General features: G+C 36.2%; 1 protein-coding gene and 1 long non-coding RNA gene across 2 annotated transcripts in view; one reads left to right on the forward strand and one right to left on the reverse strand.

Annotated features, from left to right (window-relative positions):
- Window positions 1-14,700, reverse strand: part of PRKCH (protein kinase C eta) — a 228,341-nt gene that overhangs the window by 140,588 nt on the left and 73,053 nt on the right. The window lies entirely within an intron of this gene.
- LOC306653057 lies at window positions 4,068-5,487 on the forward strand. The gene is made up of 2 exons (XR_013761622.1): window positions 4,068-4,546; window positions 4,656-5,487. It is a non-coding gene; the product is annotated as an uncharacterized lncRNA (long non-coding RNA).

Raw genomic sequence — 14,700 nt, forward strand, 5'->3', positions numbered from 1 at the left:
TGGACCCAAAGTGCTATTAAATGTGATGGAGGTGCCCACATGCACAGTTCCTCCCACATAAGGTTTTTGGGCACTGCAGACTTATATTAGAATCATTGCACCTTTTATAAGTAAATTATTTATTCCAGAGAAACCAGAACTCATCCTCTAAGTATTTATGACCAAAATTCCAATAATTATGAGATTTAGATAGGGAAAGTAAATGATCAGAATATAAAAATGGTCACTGGTTAATGACTGACTTTTAAATCAGTCCCTTCTCTGACAACCCTCCCTACTTAAAACTATCCTGTCCTTGCTCACTACATAATTGGCTGCTGTTCTTCTTTTCTGTGTATGAGACACATCCCAAAATACCACCTAAACAATAAAAATCAGTTCCAAATTTTTAAAATGAGATCTTGCAGTTGATGCAGGGGGTCATGAAATTGACTGACCAGCAGCACTTCAATCAGTAAAACCCTGACAAGGCAAACCCAGGCCACAGTGTCCATTGTCAAAGAGGATCAACATTGATGGAGACATACCTGGCAACTGGAAAAATTGATGAAGTCTTCAAATAATTTTGCAAAAAGAACCCTCTTTGGGACTATGCCGAGAAAGTCAATGTGATGTGGAAGATGTTAATCATGCTTTCAAAACAACAGGGAAGTACACACGGAGTTATTTGATTCATTCTTGGTTCTAAGAATTAACACACAAGTGCCAATGTAACTCCAACACTGATACATACAGGATGAAAGAAACTGACTTCAGAATTTTTGTTGTTGTTGTTGATTTATTTATTTATTTATTCATTTATTTATTTATTTATTGGTGCTGGGACTCAAACCCACGGCCTTGTGCTTGAAAGGCAAGCACTTTACCAACTGAGCTATATCTCCAGCCCCTGATGTTGTTTCTAAAGATGGAGTACCAACTGAAACTTTTTTAAAAAGATTGTGTGTGAGAGAGAGAGAGAGAGAAAGAAAGAGAGAGAGAGAGAGAGAGAGAGAGAGAGTGTGTGTGTGTGTGTGTGTGTGTACTATAAAAAATTTTTGGCTCCCATTTTAAGTGGAAAACTTAAAATTGCCTTCTCTCAGTCCCAGTTACCTTGAGAAAAGGGAAATGCCTGGAACTTGTCTCCAGTCCAACGAGTGATGGACAGCTGATTTTATCACTTTCAAGCCTGGTTTGAGTTCCTGCATTAGCACTGAGTGTTTGCAGACATTAACAAGGCCTTAAGCCTGAGTTTCATTTTCTCCTACTAATAATGCAAAAACTATAACCTGACCTTTGTCACAGAATTTTTAAAAGCTCTTAAAAGAATACACTTGGGCTTTTGTCTACTTTTAATAGACTACACCAAAGTAATACCCTCCCCTATACATTTTTTCTATGTATTTTTTCAACTTGCACACCTCCCAATCACAACTTTCCCCTAATCAAATTAGATATGACTTAGGATACCATGAGGGTGTCCAAACTTGGCCAGCTATTAGCATCAGCCAAAGAGTTTGTTAGAACTCCGTTGCCTTGACCTCTTCCCCAGAGATTTGCAAATCTGTATTTTTAAAAATTCTCAACTCATTCCATCTGGAAAAATTCTCTCTTAGCATTTCCTTTGTGTTTTTGTTTTTGTTTTTGCTTTTTTGAAGCACCTATTATCAGTACTTGATAAAACCCCAGCCTAAGCACTCAGACAAAGGAGGCATCAGCATGTATGCAAAATGGGAAATATCATCAAAATTCAATAAGAATTAATCCTCCAAAATGTATATCCCTATACCCTATAGGAACCACACTGAGCTCCAACCTATTTACCACTCCAGATGTTTAATAGAAAGATGTGTCCCTAACATTAATTAAAACTGCATCCCCCAAAATAATGACTCAAACAATGTTCAATAACAGAACACTCCAACTTAAGCTTTCGAGGCTTGAGTTAGAAGGGTGAGATGCATAAGTAAGAGTTGTTTCTTAATAAGCCATAACCAGAACTGAATTACAGATAATTATATTGAGCAGTGCACAGACTTGCTATAGATCTCCAGACAGTTCAGTTGAACTCTGAGTGCTTATTAAGCTGTGTAACAGTTTCTAATTTAGCCAAGCCAACGAGAAGTAATGGAATTCATAGAACCTGAGAAAGTATTCATGATGTCATTTCTACTCTAGCAACACCATGAAGTCATTATAACTGGATGTGATGTTGTGCTCGTTAGGCCCTGAGCTAAATAAAGACTCTCAAAAAAATATGCTCAATCAGCCAAGTGGTAAGCAGCATCAAACCAAAGTGAACCTCAGGAAGGCAACACACGCACATTCCTGGAAAAGGGAGTGACCTTAACAACGTGCCAATCTTGTGCCAATGACCACGATGGGCATCTCCCTGGGCCTCAGAGCTCGGACACATTCCTCTCCCTGCTGCAATTCTAACTCACCAACCACGTTCCCCTCCAGAGTCTTTGTACTTCCCTTTCCCGACCCTCACAGACAGCCTCAGTGAGATCCACTCCCTATTTTCTTTTAGCTCTCTGGCTCAAAATGACACCTCTCTGGCCACCTGATTTGAACAGAACAGCAAATACACAACCCCCATCTCTGTTCCCTTTCTCTGTCTTATTTTTTCCACAGCCCTTACTACCTGGCATATTATGCTAATTTGTCTAATTATTTGTGCTTCCACCAAGTTTTGAGTTCTATGAGAATATATCAGTATCATATGTGAGTGCATTTATACACACACAAGTGAATATATACATCCATTACATAATTTTGTACATAAAATACGGCGTGTGGGTGGTTGGACTGAAGTGGTAATCATTTAAAAGTACAGCTCATTCCAATATATTTTGTAGCCAAATGTAAAATCATAGAGGTGGCAACTGATGTTCTCCAAAGAAAGATGAAAATTAAGTTACTACTTACAATATCTAAGGCAAGCTCTCACATACACAAAGAAGGTGTCTACAACCCTAGACCCTTGCTGCCTAACATACCACCCCTCTCAACTTCATGCAGGGGTCATTCATCCACCCCCATGACTTGAGATGCAGAACAGACAGTCACCTGGATGAAATCATGATGCTGAAGGCAAGTTTAGGGGAAGAATAAGAGAAGAAGTGCATCTTTCTACCTTCTTCCTGGCTGCTAACAGGGAGTGTAAATGGGGAAAATACAGAAAAGGAGATGTCAATATAACTGGCCTGGAAAACAGAAACTCTGCTGTCTTGTTCATTTGAACAAAAAGAGCAGAGAGATAAGGAGGTGTTGGAAATAAAATTGAAGTATAATGAAAATAAATGTCAGAGCAATTCATTTTTCTATCAAAAAATTAAATCATTCCTGCTTTACTCAAATCTCAGTCCCACTGAGAATACCATGTCAATATAATTTCAATGAAAAAAGGAAGAAGTTGGAAAAATAAATTAAAAAACTAGTTAGACTCCATGTTTTGCATAAATCTTTAATTTCAAAGAAGCATGAAAGTTCATAATAAGTGGGTGCCCCATGAAGTGAGTCTCCTGATCTTTGAGCTGTACCTGAGGTTCGGCTTTTAGTGCTAACAGCATTAACACCTGTTCAGAAGCACCTTGACCACCTAGTTCTGCCTGAACTAAACAGAGGTTTAGCATGAAGCTAACTGTAACAGGCATCTTTAAAATTAGAAACCACCATAGGCTTCTGGGTTCTTTGGGTGTTACTTCCTGGCCTTATTTTTATGAGAATAGGCTTATAACAAAAACTCATTTAAAAAGTATATTGCCCAGTAAAAATAATTAGTAAAAACATTACAGTTTCAAAAAAAAAAAATCACTGAATTAATCTTGTTACCTTATCACCTAATTGTCACCTAATATCAGTCAATATAACATATACAAATATTTTTCAGTTCCTTCTCCCTATGGTCACAACATTTAAAATTCTGACTTAAAAGAAAAGAAGAAAATTAATTTATGTGGGCTGGGGATATAGCTCAGCTGGTAAAGTGCTTGCCTTGCAAGCACAAGGCCCTGAGTTCGATCCCCAGTACCATAAAAAAAAAAAAAATTAATTTATGAATTCTGAGGACTCAGAGTTTTAGGTTATATGGACTATTAATATTTCCCAATTTGGAAATTTAAATGTTCACACTTAAAAATATTTGTTCACTTATTTAAAATGGTAACAAAAAAAAACAGTTTATGAAAGGTAACTGTATTTTCCAAAACAACACAAAAATTAATGAGAAGAGTTCATTGGTTTATAATTTGCAAATCTAATTAATGTTTGACTCCAAGCCAGCTGCAGTCTTACATCTGCTTCTGTGCTTAATCTACTGCAACATTGTTCTAGTTGAAGAATATAAGTAAAATCAGGCTTCACACAGAAGAGTAGTAAAAAGAGAAAGTGTTTTAATAGCTTTTCAACTAATAGTGAATACTCTTTGGTACTACATCAAAACTCAACAAGTGGTAGAGTTTTTGAAAGTTAGTTGCAATGTGGAATATAAAACTTCTCACGTTTTTACATTACAATCCACTAGTCTATACTACAGTTTCAATGGATCCTTGACAGACAGACGGTTTTCTAACATCTTTTTATTTTATTTTTTTGTGGTGTTGGGGATTGAACCCAGGGCCATGTGCTTGTGAGGCAAGCACTCTACCAACTGAGCCATATCCCCAGCCCAGTTTTTCTAACATCTTGTATTGGTCATTTTGAAGGCATGTGTTCAGCCAGGTTCAGTGGCACATGCTTACAATGCAAGGCTGTAATCACAAGTCTGAGGACAGTCTTGGCAACTTAGCAAGACCCTGTCTCCGAAAAAAGGGATGGGGTGCAGGTATGCAGCTCAATGGTAGAATGCCTCTGGGTTCAATCCTCAGTACTGTTAAAAAACAAAAATATGTGTTCACTAAGTCATCCATATCTTCCAAAAGTTGACCCATTTCATTTTACAACTTAAAAATTCACAACTGTTAATTAATATCAAAACAAACTCACAAGAAAAGATTTTAAGTAATAGGACATTGTCAAGTATATTTTATGCACACTTCCTATTTTGTCACACTGAATTTTAAGAAAGATATGTAGTCAGAGGTTGAGCTTTAATAACATTAACAATGTCTACTGCTGCATCAAAGATGTTTAATGGAACTACCTGCCCCCGCCCCACAGTTGAAGGTCAATAAATAATATACCAACATCTGTACAGTCTGAAGTCTGCTTCATGCTAAGGTGCCAGCAGCTTTACCCATCATTCTTTTGCACCACTGGGACAAATGTCAGTACAGTTAAAAAGATAAATAATATCTAAATATTATTCCAAGAAAAACAGTTACTCATTCCTCAGGCTAACCTATGAGAGGAGTAATTACATTAAATTAAAATTTTAAAAATTAAAATCAGTTGGGTACCGTGGCACATGTCTATAATCCCAGCAGCTCAGGAGGCTGAGGCAGAAGGATCACAAGTTCAAAGCCAGCCTCAGTAACTTAGCCCCAAGCAACTTAGTGAAAGGCTGTCTCAAATTAAAAAAACAAAAAAGGGCTGGGGATGTGGTTCAGTGGTTAAGTGCCCTTGGGTTCAATTCCTGGTACCACCTCCCCCCACCCAATTAAAATCAACAGGTTGTCATTGGGCTTGAAACATGAGAAAGGAATGCTAAAAATCAACTACGAGTAGAGATAACTATTTCCATTTAAAAATGACACGCACTCAAAGTGTCAGGTACAGCGTGACATTGTGGGTTGTATCTCTGAGCAGTAATATAAGCCTCTTCTGCCTTCTTAGTCCACGTGGCCACAATGATTTAGTACAGAACAAAATTTTCTGTAAACCAGTGGTTTGACACAGGAAGTATGAGTTAAAAACTGAGGTAATGGTACAGGAAGAAAAAGATCAGAATCTTATTCTGCAGCATAATGCACTGCCTATGAGAGAGAATAAGCAGTCACCAAAATTCAAGTGCCTTTCCATATTGTCCCCCAGAGAAATGTGTCAGTTCCAAATAATGTAGTAAAAGACCAAAAGAAGAACAACTGAAGACTTTATAGCAAAAGCAAAACATCTTTTTATACTTAAATGAAGTTTCAAATCCACGAATAAAAAAGTATTTTGTGAGTTTTGCTTTGGTCTGTTCTAAAACTTCTTTTCCCCCAGAACTGGCACAGAACAGAATAGTTTCATATTTGCTTTGGTAGTGCCAGAGAAGAAACACGTGCTTTTCGTCTTACTGTCTTTAGAAAGATATTTCTATTATTAACTCTTCTGATTTACTCCATTAGCTTAGGAACCCATCTTAACATTAGGTGCTGAGCAAAACATTATATAATTGTTAGTAGGAGATGATCTACTTGTCGATCATTGTGAGTGAGGACTTCATGATGGAACAAAAGGAATTATCTCACTCACCTCTGCCTACTTGCAGTTTTTGACTCACAGCTTAGTATTTATTTAGCACTTTTAAAAATCTTTCTGAAATACTTTAGACATCTAACTTTTTAACTTACCTTTTCATAATACATGAAAATTTAGAAGTAAGAATAAAATAGCCAAGCCCAGGTACGCAGGAGGCTGAGGCAGGAGGATCAAAAGTTCAAAGCCAGACTTGGCAATTTAGTGAGACCCTGTCTCAAAATAAAAAGGGGTAGGGATACAGCTCAGAGGTAAAGCGTCCCTGAGTTCAATCTTAGCACCATAAAAGAAAACAAAAAATGATAAAATAGCCAAGAAAAATAACCTCCAGCTTAATTTATTTGGATACTGGGGATTGAACCCGGGGGCACTTTACCACTGAGCCACATCCCTAGTTCTTTTATATTTTGAGACAGGTCTGGTTAAGTTACTTAGGGTCTCACTAAATTGCTGAAGCTGCCTTTGAACTTGTGATCCTCCTTCCTCAGCCTCTGGATCACTGGGGTTACAGGTTACCACCACACCCAGCTCCAGTTTAATACATAAAGGAAGCAAGGTAGCATGTATTCAAAGTTAAAGTATCATTTTTACTATTCAGGGAACCCAGATTCTGGTTTGATTTAAGAAATCGATATTCTTAAAAATGTGTTATTTTATTTTACTTTTTACTTTCTTATTAATAAAAATTTCAAATCTATGCAAAATTAAACCAAATGGCATAATAAACCCACATACAACATGTAATGATCACCCAGATCAGATAATTAACTCATGGCTAACCTGGTTTCATCTATATCCTATCTCTTCTGCCCACTTCTGGATTATTCTGGAGTCATATCATTTCATCAGTAAATATTTCAGGATGTATTTCTAGTAGATACTCCTTTGTTTTGAACAACCGCAATATCACAATCACACCTACCTAATGTTAATCATTCCTTAAACTCAGCATACATCCAACCACTACTCCTGCTTTCTTACTTGTGTCCTGGGAGTTGTTTCTTCCAGTCTGTGTTTGAGGTGGGATAAGGATGGTCTACACTTAAAACTGGTTAATCTCTCTCTCTCTTTCATTATTTGGTTTCTTTCTCTTCCTCTTTTCTTTTTTCTTGCAATGGGTGGCCAAAGAAACCAAGTTTCTTTTCCTGTAAAATTTTCTGGCAGCCTGAATTTTGCTGATCCTATCCCAAGTGTCATTTAAAATGTGTGCCTGTCTCCGTGTTTCTTTTGAGCTGGTGGTTGGATCTGGAAGCCTGATCACACTCAGGCCTGATATTTTAGCAAGACTCCTTCATTGATGGTGCAGAGTGTTTCCATTAGGAGGCACATCCTGTCTGATCCTCCCTCTGTGGGCCAACCTTCTAAGTTTGAGGTACCCTGAGTCCAGACAAACATCACTTATGCAGACTTCATTTTCACCAAATCTTAAAATCTTCTACTATATTTCTTTTTCTTTCTTTCTTTTTTTTTTTTTGGTGGTGCTGGGGATTTGAACCCAGGGCCTAACTGAGTTATAGCCCCAGCCCTACTGTATTTCTTAATACCCTAACAATACATCTTTTTTTACCTGGTACCAAAGAGATATCATATTTATATTTTTTGTCTGTTCTTTCTCTCCCAATTACAACAATTACAAATTTAGTTTGACACATTTTCCTCAGTTTTCTTTATTTCAACTTTTTCCCCCCACTCTGTGCTGATGGGTGAAAACTAGTTTAACATAGTAACAATTGTAGACACAGCCATAATAATAGAATCCAAAGGCTCCCCTAAAAATCCAGGTCTGATCTTGCTGAGTGAAATAAGCTAGACTCAGAGAGTGGAGAGCCAAATGTTTTCTCTTATATGCAAAAGCTGGAGAGAAGTCAGCAATTTTTTTGAAAGGGAGAATTTCATTAAAACAGAAGCTAGAACAGTAGAGTAGAAGAGGGGGAATGAGGGGGAGGGAAGAGGGATGAGAGGAAGAACCTGAGAATTAAATGTCATGTGCATGTATGAATACATCAGAATGAATCCACTTTATGAAATTAATTGTTCTTCCTTATTAGCAACTTCTTGGACAGCTAAGATCATCGGGCTTCTCACTGGACTAAGAGAGTACCAAAGACCAACTTATTAAAGGGGAGGTGGAATTACCAAAGATAAATTTAGCCTATTGCATAGGGTCAGCTCTAAAAGGAATATAACTGCAATGACTTTGTGAGATCTCATCCCCCAAATGACTTATCATTTCTTCCTTCTTATCACTAGAACTAATAAATTCAATGAGAATATCCAGGTGTTTTCCAATATCAGCACAATTAAGAAAGATGACAATCTTAAGAGCAATTAGTCCTAGAGAGCTAGTATAGCGATCTTTAAAAAAAAAAAAAAAAAAAGTCAAGTAATGATCAGGATGTAGTCAGACCTATCTAAATATGTTTGGCCTTAATTCCTTGGTCCTTGTAACATAAGGCAGAAAGGTGATTCAACACATTCAGAATCTCATCCGTTCCTCACTCTGGCCTCTTTCCTCATTGCTGGATTTCTTTCTACCATGCTTAGCCCATGTTCCATGTGCATCTATGGATAAGGCTCTATTTTATTTGACTGAGCCAGGAGCAGACTCATTTGCTTCAAGATTCACTATGTGCAATATATCAAGCAAAACAAAAAGAGCCAAGGGCAGGTGGTCAATGCCCTAGCTGTCACCTGGATAGTTTTCTGTACGTTCAAGGACCCCAGGTTTCTGCTAATTTCAATACTGCATAAGAAAGGCAACATTTAACTGATTGAGACAAATACTGAAAAGCTTTAACATTAAGACGATTCCTCCACATGAATACGAACGAGAATGGTTTGCTGAGAGGGATGGAGGAAACAATTCCTCTCCCCAAATAATTAAAATCTCTGGAAAATATGTTTAAAAATAACAAGTTGAAAACACTAGAGAACAGTTAAAAACAGACACAAACTAGAGGGAATCTGACACTTGCAAGAAGGGTGAGATTCACATTGATTGGGCTTTCCCCCAGATTATTCCCCAGTCGGGGAAGGATTGCAAGGATAGAACCAAGCAACAAGCCACAGCTGTATTGGCTACAGGAGTGAAATGACAAAATTAAAAGCTAACGATGACTAGATAGTGAGGAGAGAGATCCTAGAAAAGATGGGGCAACAGAGTGAACTTCCATATGTGTGAACTCATGACCACGTCCTTCCTAAACTGGGCATGTACAAGCAGGGAGACTCCAAAAGGTCCAGACAAGTGTAAAAGCTAGAACACTAAATAAAAAGAAATGAGTTGAGATTTTATCTGCTTCCCACTGTAAAAGAGAGTTTGAAGCTTGAGTTCCACCAAGTCAAAAGACTTAACGTTTTGGGATTTCCACTGAAACTGCCCTAAGACTATGGCATTTGCCCTGGAATTAAAGTGAAAAAGGTGAAAGACTTAAGAAACTGAGGGAAAAAAAGTGAAATAGTCCAACCTTTAAATCCTCCACAATTTTAAGACGATCAGTTAGCAACATAACTAGCTGTCAGAAAATAAAGTAGAATATAGGAGGAAACCCATATGATTATCTCAATAAAGAAAAAGCATTTGTCAAAATTTAACAGTCACTTAATTTTTTTTAAAAAAGCTATCATATATTTAAAAAACAAAAAAACAAAAAACAAAAAACCCTATGACTAGGACTAGAAAGGAATGTTCTTAATTGTGATAAAGGGAATCTATGAAGTACATACAACTAATGTCATACCTACTGATGAAAAACTAGTTCCTTTCTCTTAAGATTGGAAATGAGACAAGAATGTTTGCCCTAAAGGTCTCAGGATTCAGTTAGGCATGAAAAACAAATAAAAGCCATACGTATTAGGAAAGAAAAAGATAATTATCTTTATTCATAGACATCATGATTGTTTAAACAGAAAATCATAAGGTATCTACCAAAATAAAAAATACTACTAGACCTAGTAAGTGAATTTAATAAGGAGAGAGCATACAAAGTCAATATATAAAATATAATTTCTATATGCTAGTAACAATTTAAAAATTAAATTGTAATACCATTCATAATAGCATCAAAAAGCTTACAATAGAGGGCTGGGGAGATAGCTCAGTCGGCAGAGTGCTTGCCTTGTAAGCACAAGGTCCTGGGTTCGAGCCCCAGCACCCAAAAAAAAACCAAAAAGCTTACAATAGGAATAACTTCTTTAAATATGCAAGAACTCTACTGAAAATTATTTAATACTGATAATACTAATGAAATTGCTGAGTGACATTAAAGACCACTAATAAACAGAGTGACATACCATGTTTGTGGATATGAAGAAGCTTACAATTATTAAGATATCAATTCTGCTCAAACTGATCTATAGATTCAACACAATTTCAATTTTGTGTGATAATAAATAAGGTGACTCTAAAACTGCTATCAAAATTTAAAATACTGAAGATAGCTAAAATAATCAAAAACAAGCAAGTTGGAGGACTCCGACTACTTAACCTTCAGACTTCCTGCAAAGCAACAGTAAGGAAGAATGTGGTACTAACATAAGGATGGACAAACTAATCAATATAACCAAACAGATAACCCAGAAATAGACACATATATGTGGTCAATTGATTTTCAACAAGGGTTCAGTGATTCAATAAAAAAAAAAAAAAAAAAAAAAAAAAAGAAGTCTTTTCAACAGATGGTGTTAAAACTGGATTAGCATACAGAAAAAATTTTCAACTCCTCTGTTATACCATACAAAAATATTAATTTCAGAGGACATATAGACAAAAGATAAAAACCAAAACTATAAGGTGAATATCTCTGTGATCCTATGATATATTTCATAGAAAGGACTCAAAATGTGCAAACTATAAAAGAAGAAACTGATAAACTGAACTTCATGGAAATTCATGAAAATGTGAAACTTCTGCTCAAACACACCATTACGAAAATTTTCAAAAGCTGGGCATGGTGGACTATGCCTGTAATCCCAGAGGCTCAGGAGGCTGCTACAGGAGGAATGTAAGTTCAAAGCCAGCCTCAGCAACTTAGCAAGGTTCTAAGCAACTCAGTAAGACCCTTGTCTCTAAATAAAATACAAAAAGGGCTGGGGATGTGGCTCAGTGGTTAAGCACCCCTGGGTTCAATCCCCAGTACCAAAAAAGGAAAAAAAGAAAAAAAGAAAAAAGAAAAGAAAAGATAAAAGCAAGTCACAGACTCATCAGACATGTTTCTCACAAAAGACTCATATCCAGAAAACATGAAGAACTGCCACAAATCAATAATAAAATGACAAATCCAATTTTTAGAAAACAGGACAAAATGACTAGCACTTATAAAAATATATAAATGAGGCTGGGGTTGTGGCGCAGTGGTACAGGGCTTGTCTGGCATGTGTGAGGCACTGGGTTTGATCCTTAGCACCACATATAAATAAATAAATACAATAGAGGTATTGTGTCCATCTGCAAATATATATATGTACATATATACATATATATACATACACATATATATATGACCAAAAAGCATGCAAGAAAGTGCTCAACATCAATGAAATGCAAATTAAAACCAAAAAACACCATTGTATGTACATTAGAATGTCTAAAACTAAGAATAAGTATCACATCAGGTTTTGGTAAAGATAAGCAGCACCTAGAAATCTCATGCAACACTGTCAAGAGTATAATAATACAGCTACTTCCAAAAATCATTTGTGAGTTTTGTATAAAGTTCAATATATACCTGCTCTAATACCTAGCAATTCCACTCCTAGTTATCTACCCAAGAGAAATGAAAGTGTATGTTCACAAAAATGTATACATACAATAGATACAATGTATATATGGAAGCATTATTCATAATAGACAAAAGGGTAAACCCCAAAAGTTCAGCACAAGGAGAAAGAAAACAAATGGATGCTAATTTATAAAATGGAATACTATTCAGAAATTTTTTAAAAATATTGATATGCACAATGATATGAATGAATTACAAAGAAATGATGCTAAGTGAAAGAAGCCAGACATAAAAGAGAGCATGCTTTACAATTTCATTTATATGAACTTCTAGAATAGGTAAAACTAATGTGTGGTACAAGAAAACATTATACTTGCCAGATGCAGTGTTGCACACCTGTTTAGCAAGATCCTGTCTCAAAAAAAAAAAAAAAAAAAACAGCTAGAGATGTAGCTCAGTGCCCCATAAAGCACCTTTGGGTTCAATTTCCAATATCAAAAAAGAAAGGAAGAAAGAAAGAATTATACTTATTGCCTTGGGCAGCAAGAGTAACTGAGAAAAGGTATAAGAGAGCTTTCAGTGACAGAAATGTTCAGTATCCTGAATTGGGGAGCTGGTACTCACTTGTATGCATTTATCAAAATTCAAATTATTCACTTCTGATTTTTCATTTCATGACAAACAAATTTTTCTGAATTTTAAAAACTGCTTTTGGTGGTAGAAAGAAGAGGGAATATTTAGTAGCATGGAATGAGGATGGAATTCCTTAGAGGATAAGAATAAAATAAAGATTTTATGCTGAGCAACACTGGAGGCATCACAACACCTGATCTCAAATCATATTACAGAGCAAAAGTAACAATATCAGCATGGTACTGGCATCAAACGGACATGAAGACCAATACAACAGAATTAAAAAACAGAGAACAAACCTACTGTTAACTAATACTCAACAAAGATGCCAAAGAAAATATATTGGAGAAAATATAGCTTTTTAAACAAATGGTGCTTGGAAAACTGGATATCCATATGCAGAACAATTAATGAGATCCCTATCTTTCATTCTGCACAAAAGTCAAATCAAAGTGGATCAAAACTCTAGGGATTAGACCAGAAATGTGGCAACTACTACAAGAAACCAGGGTCAACACTCCAGTATACTGACACAGGCAGTGAGTGACCTCCTTAACAAGAACACTAAAGCCAAGATGTAAAATGAAGAATCAATCAGTAGAACAGCATTAAATTAAAAGGTCCTGCACAGCAATGGAAACAACTAAGAATGTGAGGACAGAGTCCACAGAGTGGGAGAAGATCTTTCCAGCTACTCCTCTGACAGGGGATTAATATCCAGAATATAAAAAGAGCTCAAAAAACTTAACACCAAAAAAAAAAGAAAGACACAACAATCAATAAATAGGCAAAAGAACTAAATATACATTTCTCAAAAGAAGAAATGCAAATGGCCAAAAAATATATGAAAAAATGTTCAACGTTCCTAGCAATCAGGGAAATGCAAATCAAATCTGCATTGAGATTTCATTTCACTCCAGTTAGAATGGCAATCATCAAAAATGTAAATATAGGGGCTGGGGGTATAGCTCAGTTGGTAGAATGCTTGCCTTGAATGCACAAGGCCCTGGGTTCAATCCCTAGCACCACATTTAAAAAAAAAAAAAAAAAAAAAAAAAAAGAATGCAAATATAATAAATGCTGGCAAGGATATAAGGAAAATGTACACTCATATATTGTTGGTAGGAGTACAAATTAGTACCCACTTTGAAACCACTTGGAAAAGTAGTATGGAGATTGCTCAGAAGTCTAGGAACAGAACTATTAAAGGACCCAGTTAACCCAGTCTTTGGAATTTATCAAAAAGAACTAAAATCAGAATACTGTAGTGATACAGGCAATCAATGTTTATAACAGCTCAATTCACAAAAGTCAAATTGTGGAACCAGCCCAGGTGCCTGTCAACAGAAGAACAGATAAAGGAAATATGGTATATATACAACAGAGTTTACTCAGTCATAAAGACGAATGAAATTATGGCGTCTGCTGGTAAATGGATGGAACTGGAAAACATCATGTTAAGTGAAATAAACCAGACTCAGAAAGTCAAGGATTGGATCATTTTCTCTCACATGAAGAAGCTAGAGCAAAGTAAGGAGAGAAAGGTAGGGAGAATCCCATGATATAGGGGGGATCAGCAGAATAGAAGAGGATTTCTGGGGAGGGAAGAGGAACAGGAAAAGGGAGGAATTGCGGCATGAAATTGATCAGATTATGCTATGTACATATACAAACATACCAGTGTGAGTTCCATCTTTATGTATATCTATGAAGCACCAATTTTAAAAAATAATAACAATAAAAAGAAGGAAGACCAGTAGAGTAGAGGAAGGAGAACAGGGGGAGGAGGAGGAAGAGGAAGCACTGGGTACTGAAATGGAGCAAATTACCTTCTACGCATGCATGATTATGTCAAAATGAACTCACTATTATGTATAACTACAATGTACTAATAAGAACATGTTTAAAAAGTAGACGCTTTTTCTCAGCAAAAGATAAAAATCAATAATGTGAAAAGAGAGCCTAC

This window comes from Sciurus vulgaris (genome assembly GCF_902686455.1).
Source record: "Sciurus vulgaris genome assembly, chromosome: 2".
Classification (NCBI taxonomy): domain Eukaryota; kingdom Metazoa; phylum Chordata; class Mammalia; order Rodentia; family Sciuridae; genus Sciurus; species Sciurus vulgaris.